Here is a 13,077-nt window from a genome sequence, read left to right as displayed (position 1 = left end):
ATTCACTCAAAGATGTTGCTAGCGCTATTATAATAGCCCAACAACCAGCAAACAGCCGAGGAAAATATGACATTAAATCTGAACAAGACCAGGGGCGCCTGGGTGGCTTAGTCGGTTAAGCGTCCGACTTTCGCTTGGGTCATGATCTCGCGGTTCGTGGGTTCGAGCCCCACGTCGGGCTCTGTGCTGACTGCCAGCTCGGAGCCTGGGGCCTGTTTCAGTGTCTGTGACTCCCTCTCTCTCTGACCCTCCCCTGCTCACGCTGTCCCTCTCTCTCTCCTAAAAATAAATAAAAATATTTAAAAAAAAAAAGAAAAAAAAATCTGAACAAGACCCAACTCAGAGGAACAATAAAATGTTGTTTATATTGGTGCTCGCAAGTTTACAACAAATAAATTAATGGGAAGAAGTGACAGCTGGGAACGTGGACATAAGACACTTGCTCAGACCCCCTCTCTCCCTCCGCAGCAAGGTGCTTATTTATAAAACTCGAAGCCCGGACGCGTCCATGGGGCAGGATGACACCATTCCCAATCAGCGTCGTGGGGGCAACGGAGCATAAATACAAGAGAAATGCTTGCTTCCGTCTGCCCCCCCCCGCCCCCGCTGCGGGCTGGGAGCGCCAAGCCGGGGCCCAGGCTGGACTCCCACCCTTCCACCAGGACTGAGGAGGGCAGCCTCCGTGGCTCCCAGAGCCGATGTGACCCACGGGCTCCTCTAGGGCCTTCCAAGTGCCACGGAACAGGGTCCCCCGCCCCCCCAGAGGCGAACACACACTTCTCCCTCCCACCGTCGGCCCCTGACCGCCTGGCGCAGAGTGGCTGCCAAAGTCCTGGGACCTCGAGCCTGACTTCACAGAAACAAAAGGAAATCCCTCAGTGGGCAGCGGGCCAGTCACCTTCCCCACTAGGGCTTCCCTCTGCGCCCGCACAGAGGGGATGGCGCGTGCCACCACCTCGCCGGTTCCCTTACACGCGGGGACACCTTTCACCGGCTGTTGGTCCAGGACAGAGGGCAGCGGCTAAGTGACTTCTGTCACCACGACCTTGAGCAGGATGACAAGGGTGACCAGACACAGACGCTGGCCTGCGGGCACGAGGGGCGAGCCGGCTGCTGTCCCCAGGCCCTGTCAGACTCCGGGCCTGGTGGTGTCACAGGACAGAGGACACCGGACCCGAGCTGTGGCCTTCCCGTCTTCACAGGACTCAGGAAGCAGCGCTGGAGCAGTGATGGATGAACATGCCCCGTGTGCTCCCGGCTTCGCCCAAGTCCCCGTGTTCTCTTCATGAGACCCGAGTTCGAGGACCAAGCCCGCCCGGGGCCTTGGCTGCCCCCGCTGCTCTGCAGGTCCAGCTCCTACTCATCACATCCAGTGGTGGCTGCAGGGACACCATTTATCTGGGAAGAAAACTAAGGCAAAAACAGTGCATGGCTCCAAACAAACTGGGAGCACACGTTAAAACATTCAAAAGGAAAGGCCTGCAAATAACAAACTGAGGCTCTGGTACCGACCCACTGACACGGCCTTGGCAAGGAACTTTCTCACTAACAGGAAAATTCCAAATTTAGGTGTCCCAAAAGCACACATATCTTTAAAAGCAGACACCAGGGGTACCCGGGTGGCTCAGTCGGTTGAGCATCCAGCTTCGACTCAGGTCATGATCTTGTGGTTCGTGGGTTCGAGCCCCACGTCGGGCTCTGTGCTGACAGCTCGGAGCCTGGAGCTGCTTCAGATTCTGTGACTCCCTCTCTCTCTGACCCTGCCCTGCTCACACCGTCTCTCTCTCTCAGAAATAAATAAAACATTAAAAAATTAAAAAATAATAAAATAAAAAACGACAAGTTGAGCCCTCTGATGTGGACGTCATTCCTGCAGACGCTCCGCACCACACACACAGCCCCTCCTGCCTGGTCTCAGACCCCCGGGGGCCAGCGCAGGGCTCCTTAAGGTCACAGGGTGCAAGCAGCCACAGCACACGGCACCAACAGCTCCAATTTTCAACAACTAAACAGTATAAGGTAAATGTAAGGAGACCTCCGAGGCACCACCACAAGTGCAATCAAACCTGACGGTGAGAACACGACGGCCCGAGGGGGACACGGAGCCCAGGCCGGCCCAGTGGCTGCACAGCAGAGCTCGTACAAGGAAACAGAGTCCGCAGGCTCTGCCCGGCCTGCGGCCCAGAGCAGGAGACTGAGGGAAGCCAGTGAAACGGGGCGGGGGGGGGGTTCGGAACCAGTGTAGCTGCGCGACGGGGACGCTTTCGCCATTTCTGTGCGTGTTCGCGAACGTCCCAGGTCAGTAAGAATCAGGCTGTGGCAGGACGGCTCAGCTCGTAGTTTCGGGAGAATAAGTGATCCCACGACGCAGGCGCGGAGAGACGCCAGTCTGGGGTGGGGCCCGCAGGCCGGGGCTCCGGGTGGTTACTCACGGGGGACCGTGAGTGTGGACGGAAGTGCCAGCAGCGACCTCCCCCAGTGGCCCAACTGGCTGGTTAGGTGACCTAACCGACGGTCAGCGGCCCAGGGACCACACCTTTGTGAGTGCGGACAGAAAACCACACAGCCTCATCCGCGTCCCCAGAACACGCCTGCTCTCACGGCTACTTCACAGTGAGCGCCGCAGGCCCGCGCCTTGGATTCGCCGATGCGCTCAGCTCCACGTCTCCTTCAGCACAAGAGAGTTTCCTCAGTTTCAAAGACGGCATTTCAACAGCTGCTCCTGCACCTTCCGGTGCCTCTTACGGGAAGGGCCAAACGCGTCCTGACACAGCGCCCCCAGCCTCACCTGCTGCCTGGCTCCGACCTGGTGGGACAGCTGGGCACGCGTGCATCCGGCATCTTCTCTGCAGCGGCAACAGCGACCACGCCCACTGCCCCGGCTGAGAACCCCTCGCCCCGGCCTACTCACCACCACCCACGCCTGGTCCCGGGAGCCTCCCCCGGCCCTGCGGCACCTCTCCAGGAAGGGGTCGCCATCTGCGTCCCAGGGGCCCATCCATCTGTGCTTTGTCACTTCCCCTGCAGGACACACACGTCAGCAAAGCAAGGGCCTTGCTGGCTCCCGGCAGCCCTGCACGCCGCAGGCACAGGGCTGAGCGCAGGTGCGCCGCACGGGCCACCTCTGCTGTGCCACCCAGGGACCAGCAGCTGGGAGAAGCGATGCCTGGCGATGGGAGAACCCTCAGTAATGCCGGACTGAAGGCAAAGAAAACAGTAAATCACGTCCCGCACGATAGGTCCAACCCCAGTCCTGTGATCATGACCTCGTTTGGAAACAGGGTCTTTGCAGATGTAATCTAGTTAAGTGAGGGCATCACAGCAAACCCTGATTCAACATAACTGGTGTCCTTTTAAGAACAAGGAAATCCCAGGGCGTCTGGGGGCCCAGTTGGTTAAGTGTCTGACTTCGGCTCAGGTCATGATCTCACAGTTTGTGGGTCCAATCCCTGCGTCCGGCTCTGTGCTGACAGCTCGGAGTCTGGAGCTGCTTCGGATTCTGTGTCTCCTCTCTCTGACTCTCCCCCTCCCCACACACACTCTCTCTCTCGAAAATAAATAAGCCATTTTTTTTAATTAAAAAAAAACATTAAAATTTTTAAAAAAGAATAAAGAAATCTAGGGGCAGCCAGCTGGCTCAGTTGGAGGGCCGTCCGACTCTGGGTCTCGGGGTCCTGAGTTCAAGTCTCACGCTGGGTGTACAGATTACTTAAATTAAAAAAAAATTTTAAGGGACTCAGTCAGTTAAGCATTTGACTTTGGCTCAGGTCATGATCTCACCATTTGTGAGTTCCATCCCCACGTCAGGCTCTGTGCTGACAGCTCAGAACCTGCTCCGGATCCTCTGTCCCCCTCTCCCTGCCCCTCCCCAGCTTATTCTCTCTGTGCCTCAAAAATAAATAAACATTACAAAAATTTTAACAGAAAATAAGTAAAACAAAACAAAAGGAGATCTCGACACACGGGAGGAGGGCACGAGAACACGCAGAAGAGGCTGCAGGTGCGCACCGGGGGCCGGGGGCACCCAGGGCTGCGACAGGCGCCAGCAGCCGGACCCTCCCCGCAGCCTCTGCCGAGAGCACAGCCCTGAGCACATGATGTCGGGCGCCATCATTCAGACGCCAGGCCCACGGGCTTTGTCACGACGGCCCCCGGGAGCTCCTCCCAGAGCTCCCTAATGCACACGCCTGCTCCCCAGAGGACCACGGGGGCCGCGGGGGATGGGCGTGGGTGGATCTGCACCTCCGGTCAGCCCTGCGCACCGGCCCCCCCACCAAGCAGCAGGGCACAGCGGACTGGGAGACGCATGTTTCTGAGGCTGTCCTGGGGCTCCAGAGTCAGAACCACTGATACAGTTCACCCTTCACGAAAAGCCATGGGGCGAAGGTGCTGGTGTTCAGGATCCAGCACCCAGGCAGGGGTGGCCATGCGACAGCTCGGCGGCCCTTGTCTCTGCGCCCAGGTGGGAGTGCTGGACTTTCCCGTGGGCTGTGGGCGGAGACAGGGGAGAGCACAGTACGCGCCCCTCTGAGTGACAAGCGACGTGTGGTACCTGGGCCGCGCAGGAGGCAGCTGTGCAGGGAAGGGTGGACCCCCGGGGGCGGTCCGCACAGCACAGCAGCGCCGAGGCAGCTCCCGGGCGAGTCTCGTCTGCGCTGAGAGACACAGGCTCATGTCAGCATGCGCCCAAGAAGGGTAACCAAGACATCAAACATGACGTCATGGATATTCTTGCTTAAGACAAGACAAAGATCAGCTTAAGTGAAAAGTAAGATGACCGTGAATGATCTTGAGCACATCTGGCAGTGCACCAGGATGCCGCCGTGACGGTGCTGTCCTCTCTGCCTTCGCAAGGACGGATGCCTACAGGTCACCTCGGAGAAGAGAGAGAAACACATGTGGCCTTTGACCGAGCACCCGACCTCTGTGCTTGACACAGTGAAGGCGCGCTTCTCGGTGCTGACCTTTCCACCCTGCTCCTCGGGCCCGAGTGCACACGCACACCTTGGAGACGCTCATGGCTCTCCGCTGGGAAAACTCCACAGTACTGCGGACAACCTGGCCAGCCGCCCCGTGCTCCATCCAGCAAGGCCGCTCGGGTCTCCGCCACACTGAAGAAAGCAAAGTAGCAAGAGCAGTCCAGAAGCCAGAGCAGAGGGGAGACTCCAGCAAGTTCAGAAGACCACGTGTCGCTCCTCAAATATTCACTACATTGTCCAACCAAGTTCAATGGGCAAGTGTTACACCAACTTTTCTCTTTTTTTGTTTTAGGTTTATTTATTCATTTAAGTAGTCTCTACACCCAACATGGGGCTCGAACTCACGACCCCACGGTAAAGAGTCAAATGCTTTTCCAACAGAGCCAGCCAGGTGCCCTGTTACACCAACTTTAACTCAAAGGGACGTCCAAAGACAGTGTCACCTTTCCACTCCTCGTTCTCGTCTCATTCTGCCAACAGGAGAAAAAAATGAGAAAGTCAAGCGCACCCAGTGTTAAAAACCACTTTGTTCAGCCTCCCAGCTCAGCCAGTCACAGATGCGGTTGCTGCCCCAGGGCACAGAGCGTCTGCTAAGGAGCTCTGAGAGGTTCTCAAACGACTCTGAAGTTGGAGGAAAAAAAGTCTTCACACAAAATGAAATAAAAGCAATGAAATGATATAGAAACGTGTTTGTATATCACCACAGGCGACGGAAAACCACCACATGCCCGTAGAAAGGCCTGGAAACTTCCACTTCTGGAGTCACTCAGGTATGACCAGAGCAGAACCAGGAAGGCGATCTGTGACCCGCGAGAGCGCTCTAATAACGCAACGCTGAGCGGAATCACCGAGCTGCGAGAGTGAACTGAGTGGCTCAGACGTGTTCCCCTCGCTGCAGACGAGGGCCTTGTCCAGCGCCGCCCGCGTGCCCTTACGGGTCTCACTCCTCAGGCTCCCTTCACAGAGAAGAGTCCCAGATGGTGGTCGCTTCCATCTCAGGACGGGCACCTCTCCGCTGTGACAGAAAACTCGGCAGCCGGCCGCACGCACTCGCTCCCCAACTCTCTCATCTAAGAAGGTCGCACAGGAAAAGTGCCACCTCTAATGTCTCAGCCACACAGGGAAAGCAAAGTGCTCACACCAGCCCCTGGCCCGGAGGGCAGGGCCGTGGGAGGGAAGGGGGCGCCCGGCCAACTCCTCGGGGTCCCGACGCCCTGCAAATACCCCGCGGTCTGCGGAGGGGCCTCGCCTGCGCAGAGGCGGCAGAAGGTGACCCACGGGGCCGAGGAGCTCAGGCTGCCAGACGGGAACGCACAGCCTCTACACCGGGACTCCGCCGGCCGGACAGCAACACGGGTGCCGGCTCCCCGGACCCACGGCCTCGAGGCCCCAGGCCTGGACCCAAACGTGCGGTCTGGGAAACGCGGGGCGGTGCCAACCTCCCTGCACACACGTGGAGAAACACGAAGGCCAGAGACACCCAACCCCCAGGGCCTGGGGGGCACAGCGCCAGACCCCTCCCTGGGCCACGAGGGCACGCGGGGTGGGTCTGAGCATCAGACCCGCTGGGAAGGGGAGCATCCGATCCGACAAGGTGTGGGCGGCCTCCTTGCGGGGCACGGGCCGAACAGCCAGGCCTGCTGCGGGTGGGCCGTGTGGGGAGGGCCTGTGTGCCCTGGGACACTGCGGGTGACCCCGGGCCAGCCGCCTCTTCTGCACCGGCGTGTTCTCCGTCTCTAAACGAAGCTGAATAATTTCTGCTTCTCTCAAAATTTCCTAAGCTGACTTAGAGCTTCTGCAATAAAAGGAGAATGCCGCTCAGAAGCTTTACTACTTTGGGGCGCCTGGGGGCTCAGTCGGTTAAGCGTCCGACGTAAGCTCAGGTCACAGTATGCGGGTTTGAGCCCCATGTCAGGCTCTGTGCTGGCAGCTCAGAGCCTGGAGCTGCTTCAGATTCTGTGTCTCCCTCTCTCTGCCCCTCCCCTGCTCACACTGTCTCCCTCTCTCTCTCAAAAATAAATATTAAAGAAAAAAAAGAAATAAGTTTTACAACTTTAAACGGGATGGGATGAGAAAAGAAAATAAATGTTTTTAAGATTCAAATAGGGCCAGGGGCGCCTGGGTGGCTTAGTCGGTTAAGCGTCCGACTTTCGCTTGGGTCATGATCTCGCGGTGTGTGGGTTCGAGCCCCGCGTCGGGCTCTGTGCTGACTGCCAGCTCAGAGCCTGGAGCCTGTTTCACAGTCTGTGTCTCTCTCTCTCTCTCTGACCCTCCCCTGCTCACGCTGTCTCTCTCTCCTAGAAATAAATAAAAAAATATTTAAAAAAACAAAACAAACAAAAAAAAAAAACAAATAGGGCCAGGGGCGCCTGGGTGGCTCAGTCAGTTGAGCGTCCAACATTTGATTCCAGCTCAGATCGTGATCTCACAGTTCTTGGGTTCGAGCCCCGCATCGGGCTCTGTGCTGACAGTGCAGAGTCTGCTTGGGATTCTCTCTGTCCCTCCCCTGGCTCGCGCTCCCTCTCTCTCTCTCTCTCTCAAAATAAATAAGTAAACTTTTAAAATAATAATAATAATAATAAAAAGATTCAATTAGGGCCATACCAAGACGAGAAGACCACAGAGGAGGGTTCAGGGGTCACAGCACACGTGCCCAGAGGCGCTCTCCCCGCTCCCCCCTGGTTGCTCTGGGTCACCCTCACAGCGGTGCCCCCACACCCCGCCCCCCGGTGGCTTCCTCCCTCTGCACGAACAGCTCTGGGTGCCATGAGAGCGCTCTGCTCCCTTCACAGCTGTCTCTCTGCCAGGCAGGCTGGTTAGTGGACTGTGCGCGTGTGTCTCTAGAAAGCCTATCTGCCTGCATCTGCCTCTCCACGCCCCAGAAGCCAGGGCCAAGCAGGGCGGGCGGGTCAATGTGGCCGACTTCGTGCTCTCCTGCCCAACTGAGGGTCGGCAATCATTCCGCCCTCCACACCCCAGGCACCTCGGCATGACCGAACGTTCCCAGCGGGGCGGACGGAAGAGCACAGGTCAGGCCCTCCACCTACCAGGTGGCCCACGTGGACTAAGGAGGTGACTTGCCCAAAGTCCCATTAGCCGGGGGCCCAGGTGTGTCCATCTTTCATGGAGGCAGCTCCGTACATGGCCCAAGACACAGGTGCCTCCCCCTTGCTGCAGAGAAAGAAGAAGGTGACATGGGACCTTGCACACACCTGTGCCAGCCAGCGACGGGTGAGGCCTCCGCGACGGGCACAACACCTCTCTTTCTGAGGCACAGCCTCAGATTAGAGACGGCCGGGACCCACATGAGTAGCGCTGCTGTCCAAATTCTTTATAAATAAGGCCATTTAAAAAAGCAATTATTGGGGCACAGCGGGGGGCGCTCAGTCGGTTAAGCGTCCGACTTCGGCTCAGGTCATGATCTCACAGTTCATGGATTTGAGCCCCACGTCGGGCTCTGTGCTGACAGCTCAGAGCCTGTTTCAGATTCTGTGTCTCCCTCTCTCTCTCTCTGCCCCTCCCCTGCTCACACTGTCTCTCTCTCTCTCTCTCTCTCTCACACACACACAGATAAATAAAAATATTTTAAAAATTTAAAAAGCAATTATTCCCACACACATGTGGATCTTCCTAGTTTTGTGGGCAAACGAAACGCCTCTCCGCTGAGAGACAGAGGCAGACGGGCACCTGGTCGCTTGAGCGAGCGGCGACGGGGGCAAGGGACCGCTTCACGTAGCGCTTCCAAAAGACAGAGCGGCCTACGCGCCGCCGTGGAAGGGGGGTCTGGGGCCGCCTCTGCTGCCAGTCACCCCCAGAGCCGCCCGGTCCTGCTCTCTCACCAGAGACCCCTCTCTGCAAAGTCACACAAGAATTGTCTCCAAGAGTACTGGGCCCAGGGGCCCAGCACCCAATGGGGTAGGGGTCCACGTGGACGCCTTTCCCTCCTCCAGCCGCCTTTAGGGATTCAGATGCCCCCTTTCCCACCAAGTGGCCTGCACTCTGTCCTCCCTCAGGCCTCTGGGGCTCTCACTGCCCTCTGTCACCTACACCATTACCGGTTCTTCTGTCTGAGGAACGCCTGGCTCGTCCCAACAGATGGCCCACTCTCTGCAGAAGTGAGCCGGCCCTTGGGAGCCCCCGGGAGCTGTCACGAGTAGGAAACCCTGGGGGAGGGGCGCCGGGGAGGCTCAGTCAGTCCAGCGCCAGATTCCTGGCTTCGGCTCGGGTCTTGATCTCACAGATTTGTGAATTCGAGCCCCGCGTCGGGCTGTGTGCTGACAGCTCGGAGTCTGGAGCCTGCTTGGGATTCTGTCTCCCTCTCTCTCTGCCCTCCCACCCCCCCCCCTCCGTCTCTCTCTCTCTCAGTCAATCAATAAGCAAACATTAGAAAAAGAAGAAACTTTGGAGTGTCTCTCTAACGTGACTCAAAAGCACACCTGTCAACACACCAGGCTCTGTAAGTGCTGTTCAAAACCATGCGAATGTTATTTCTCATTTTCTAGTCTAAAATATCTAGCTTAGCGATTAAGTCCAAATAATGATGTTTAGAAATACTCAGTAATTTTTAAATCTGAATACTACTTAAATAGCATTGTTGATAACAAATTTAACAGAAAACTTTGCATAAATCATACTAGGATCAAATTTAACTGGCCTGGCTTCTCTTTGCCCTTTAACAGAACAACTTTCTAGTTTGTTAGGAAAGGTTATTTCTGTTTTCCATGACTTTTTCATCTACAAATCACATCAGAGGCCACATTCTGCCCTCACCAGCAAACCAGAACAGAAAGCCTGGGCCTGCGTATGTAAGATGCCAGGTGTTTGGCTGGAATGGAGAAAAGAGGGGAACCTTCCCTGAGCTCGTGGTGTGAGGCCCCAGCCGCGCAGGCCGTGTACAGCCCGAGCTGGGGGCAGAGGACATCAGAACCACAATCAGGATGACACAGTATTTCAAACACTTAAATCAGTCCTGCGGCCTCAATAGAGATTTTTAATCATCCGCTTATTCTTAGCAGTCAGCCCATTAAAGCAAACCTGTAGCAACAAGATTCTTTTTTCAGGGGAGGGGGCCGATACACAGGGGAATTCTCGACAATGTGCCATCGCTCAACAGACTTTAAGGTGAAATATGTTAGGTCAGAGGAAATAAAAAGCCTATATATTTTTTTAATGTTTATTTATTTGAGAGAGAGCGAGAGAGGAGAGACGGAGCATGAGTGGGGGAGGGGCAGAGAGCGAGGGAGACACAGAATCAGAAGCAGCTCCAGGCTCCGAGCTGTCAGCACAGAGCCCGACGCGGGGCTCGGACCCATTCACCGTGAGATCATGACCTGAGCCGAAGTCGGACGCTGAACAGGCTGAGCCACCCCAGTGCCCCAAAAGCCCATATTTTTATGAGAACACGGGTGAGGAAGGATACAAAGCTCCCAGAACGGGACTGCCGTGGCAGGTGCTGTGATAGAAGACGTGAGGGAGGCCGGGAGGAATAGTGGCTTCTAGAACCCTCCCCTCACCTTCACACAGCAGCCAAGAAGGCGCCTGGGCACAGGACGCGTCAGCAAAGTAAGGAAGTAGCTCAGGCTCCCAGGCTGTGGTGCTCTCCTAAACACCGCGCACTAAGTGGGTCTCAGCACGGAGGCTGGTTCGAGACCTCTGGTGGAGAACAAAGCAAGAGGGCCACACGCTGTCCCAGAAACACATACCACAGGGACAGAGTGGCCCAATTTCTCTTAATTTGAAAAGCCCCACATACGGACAACGTTGGAAAGTTCACTTGATAAAACTTAATTTTGTGTAATGTGTTTGTAAATAACACCCCGTCTGACAGTGAAAGGGTGTCAGGCCTAAGTAGTTCCTCTAAGCCAGGAGTGAGCTTGCCCTTTCCAGGGTTTGGCTTTACCCGTTCCGTGCTAACGCGCACTGGAGGAGCACGGGTGTCACCGGGCCGGGATCACTGAGGGGGGACACACACCATCAAAGAGGGTGGGTACCCCTGTAGGCAGCCATCAGCCTGAGCATCAGAAAGTGGACGTACTCTGGGGTCTGAGCACAGGAACAAGGCATTTTCGAAGCGGAAACAGGTAAACCTGATCAGAAATGATCTCATCGAAACAAAAATTCTTATATCCAGGATGATGTCAAGAGGCTTAATAAAATGCTGTCCCCTGAGGCTGGCCTCCAGGAAAGGCCCCAAGTGAGTAAAGAACACCCACAACTACCCCGGTCCTTCCTTCAGTAAAGGATATGACGATGCTGGCTAACTCCAGAGAGGACACAGGGCTTAAATCTCAGTGACTTCTGCCTACACACGCCTATCACTCACTTAATCCTTTCTGGAATAACAAGGCACCCCAAAGTTTTCAGTGCAAAATATCTAAAACCGTCACAAAATAAACCCAATGGAAGGGTTCTAGCAGGTTAAAATACTACTGTTTACTTCATTATTCACGTGAAAAGCCCTCCTCTAAATTTCTTTTGAAGAACAAGCTATTTTCCATTCTCGCAGCGCGGAAATATTGCCGTGCAGAGGCAGCGAGCGGCCGGCCACACACTGAATCCACAAGTCTGTTACCCACACGGAAAGTTAGCTTTGGTAATAAATCCGACAGGAAAAATTCTACAACTGACCCGACTGAGCTGCCCGCGAGCACTCCGTGCACAGGTGCCCTGGCCCAGCGGTCGGCAACGCGCGTCGCCTAATTAGCATTTCTTTAAACAATGCTGGTGACAACCGTGCCGCGGAAACCCTCTGCGGACGCGTCGCCGAGACCGCAGCACGACAGCCCGGGGAAATTCGCTGTGAATCTCCGTCAAACTTTCTTTTGTTTATATTTCCTCGGTGTTAGAAAACATGTTCTCCACCCCTTTCGGCTGGTGCCCAGGCTCCTGGCCCGACCCTATTGTGCGTGGTCCGCTACACCTACAAATCACTAATTTGTTACCGGGGCCAGGGGAGCCCCAACTGGCCACCGCCCCCCTCCGGGCGCAGCAAATTCCCCACTTGCCACCGGACTGAGTTGTCAGCCAGGGACTCGCGCTACCCCGTGAAACTGACATGTCTATTTACGGAGAAACAAAGACACGGCTCGCGGCGGACCCGCTCCCTCCGCGCGCCCCGGCTCCCCCGCGCTCCTCCGGCCGCCCGGCCCGGAGGCCCCTGCGCCCTGGTTCATCCAGCAATTAAAATGGAGACAAGGCCAGTGCCCGGCGTCAGGGGGAGACAATGACCCCCGGGCCTGCTGGGGCGCAGGGACCCGCCTGCCCCCACCTCCCGCAGTTCCGACTCTTGGCAAACTCGGCGCGGGCGGGTCCGGGTGCGGCTCGGAGGCGCGGGCGGGGGGCGCGCGGGACGGCGCGGGCGGGGGGCGCCAGGACGCCCCTGGACTGCCTCCTGGGGCCGGGCGTTGACGCAGCAGAAATTACCAGCTGGAAAATTCCCCTTTTGGAGGTGACGGGGGAGGGATCGCGGCGGCAGCGGCAGGAGACGCGGAGGGCTAGGGGCGCCGGGCAGCCCCGCCGCCGCCGCCGCCTCCGCGCGCAGCCCCGCGGGGACCCCGCACCGCCCCCGCCCGCCCCGCCCCGAGCCACCCGAGCTTCAGGATCGGCGGGGGCCGGGCTGGGTCGCCGCCGCCGCCCCCGAAGCCGCAGCCGGGGCGCGCCGATCGCCGCCAGGAGGGCGCCCCCGCGGGGCGGGGCGCAGTGGGGCGCGGGGCAGCAGGCGGCGGGGGCGCGCCCCGGCTCCGAGCTGCCTGGCCTCGCAGCGGCCCCGGCCGGGCCCGGCCGTGATGCGCTGGCCCGGCCGCGCGGACAATGAGCCGGCGCCGCTTACCTGTGACCCCATGGGGCGCGGGCGAGGGCGGGCGCCGCGGCCGCCGGACCGGCGCCGGTGATCGCCGCCGCCGCCGGGCGAGCGCTGCGTCCGGGCGGGTCCGAGCTGCGCGCTCGCCTCGGCTGCTCCGTCCGTCTGTCCGTCCGTCCGTCCGTCAGGCCGGCGCGCGCCCCCGCGCCCGCTCCAACCCCGCGGCCCCCGCCGCCCGCGCGCGCGCCCCGCCCGCGGACCCTGACCCCGCCCCCCGGCGCGCGCCCGGCCGCTGCTGAT

At 57.9% G+C, this 13,077-nt stretch overlaps 1 protein-coding gene across 1 annotated transcript in view; it reads right to left on the bottom strand.

Moving 5' to 3' along the window:
• Positions 1-12,850, bottom strand: part of ZBTB46 (zinc finger and BTB domain containing 46) — a 62,771-nt gene extending 49,921 nt beyond the window's left edge. The window contains exon 1 of the mRNA XM_039237067.1: positions 12,808-12,850. The gene's annotated coding sequence lies outside the window, so the exon portion shown is untranslated. The remainder of the gene's footprint in view (positions 1-12,807) is intronic.
• Between the last annotated feature and the right edge of the window lie 227 nt (positions 12,851-13,077).

This window comes from Hyaena hyaena, unplaced genomic scaffold, assembly GCF_003009895.1.
Source record: "Hyaena hyaena isolate Hyena2069 unplaced genomic scaffold, ASM300989v1 scaffold_118, whole genome shotgun sequence".
Classification (NCBI taxonomy): Eukaryota; Metazoa; Chordata; class Mammalia; order Carnivora; family Hyaenidae; genus Hyaena; species Hyaena hyaena.
This window is presented reverse-complemented; position numbering and strand designations above follow the sequence as displayed.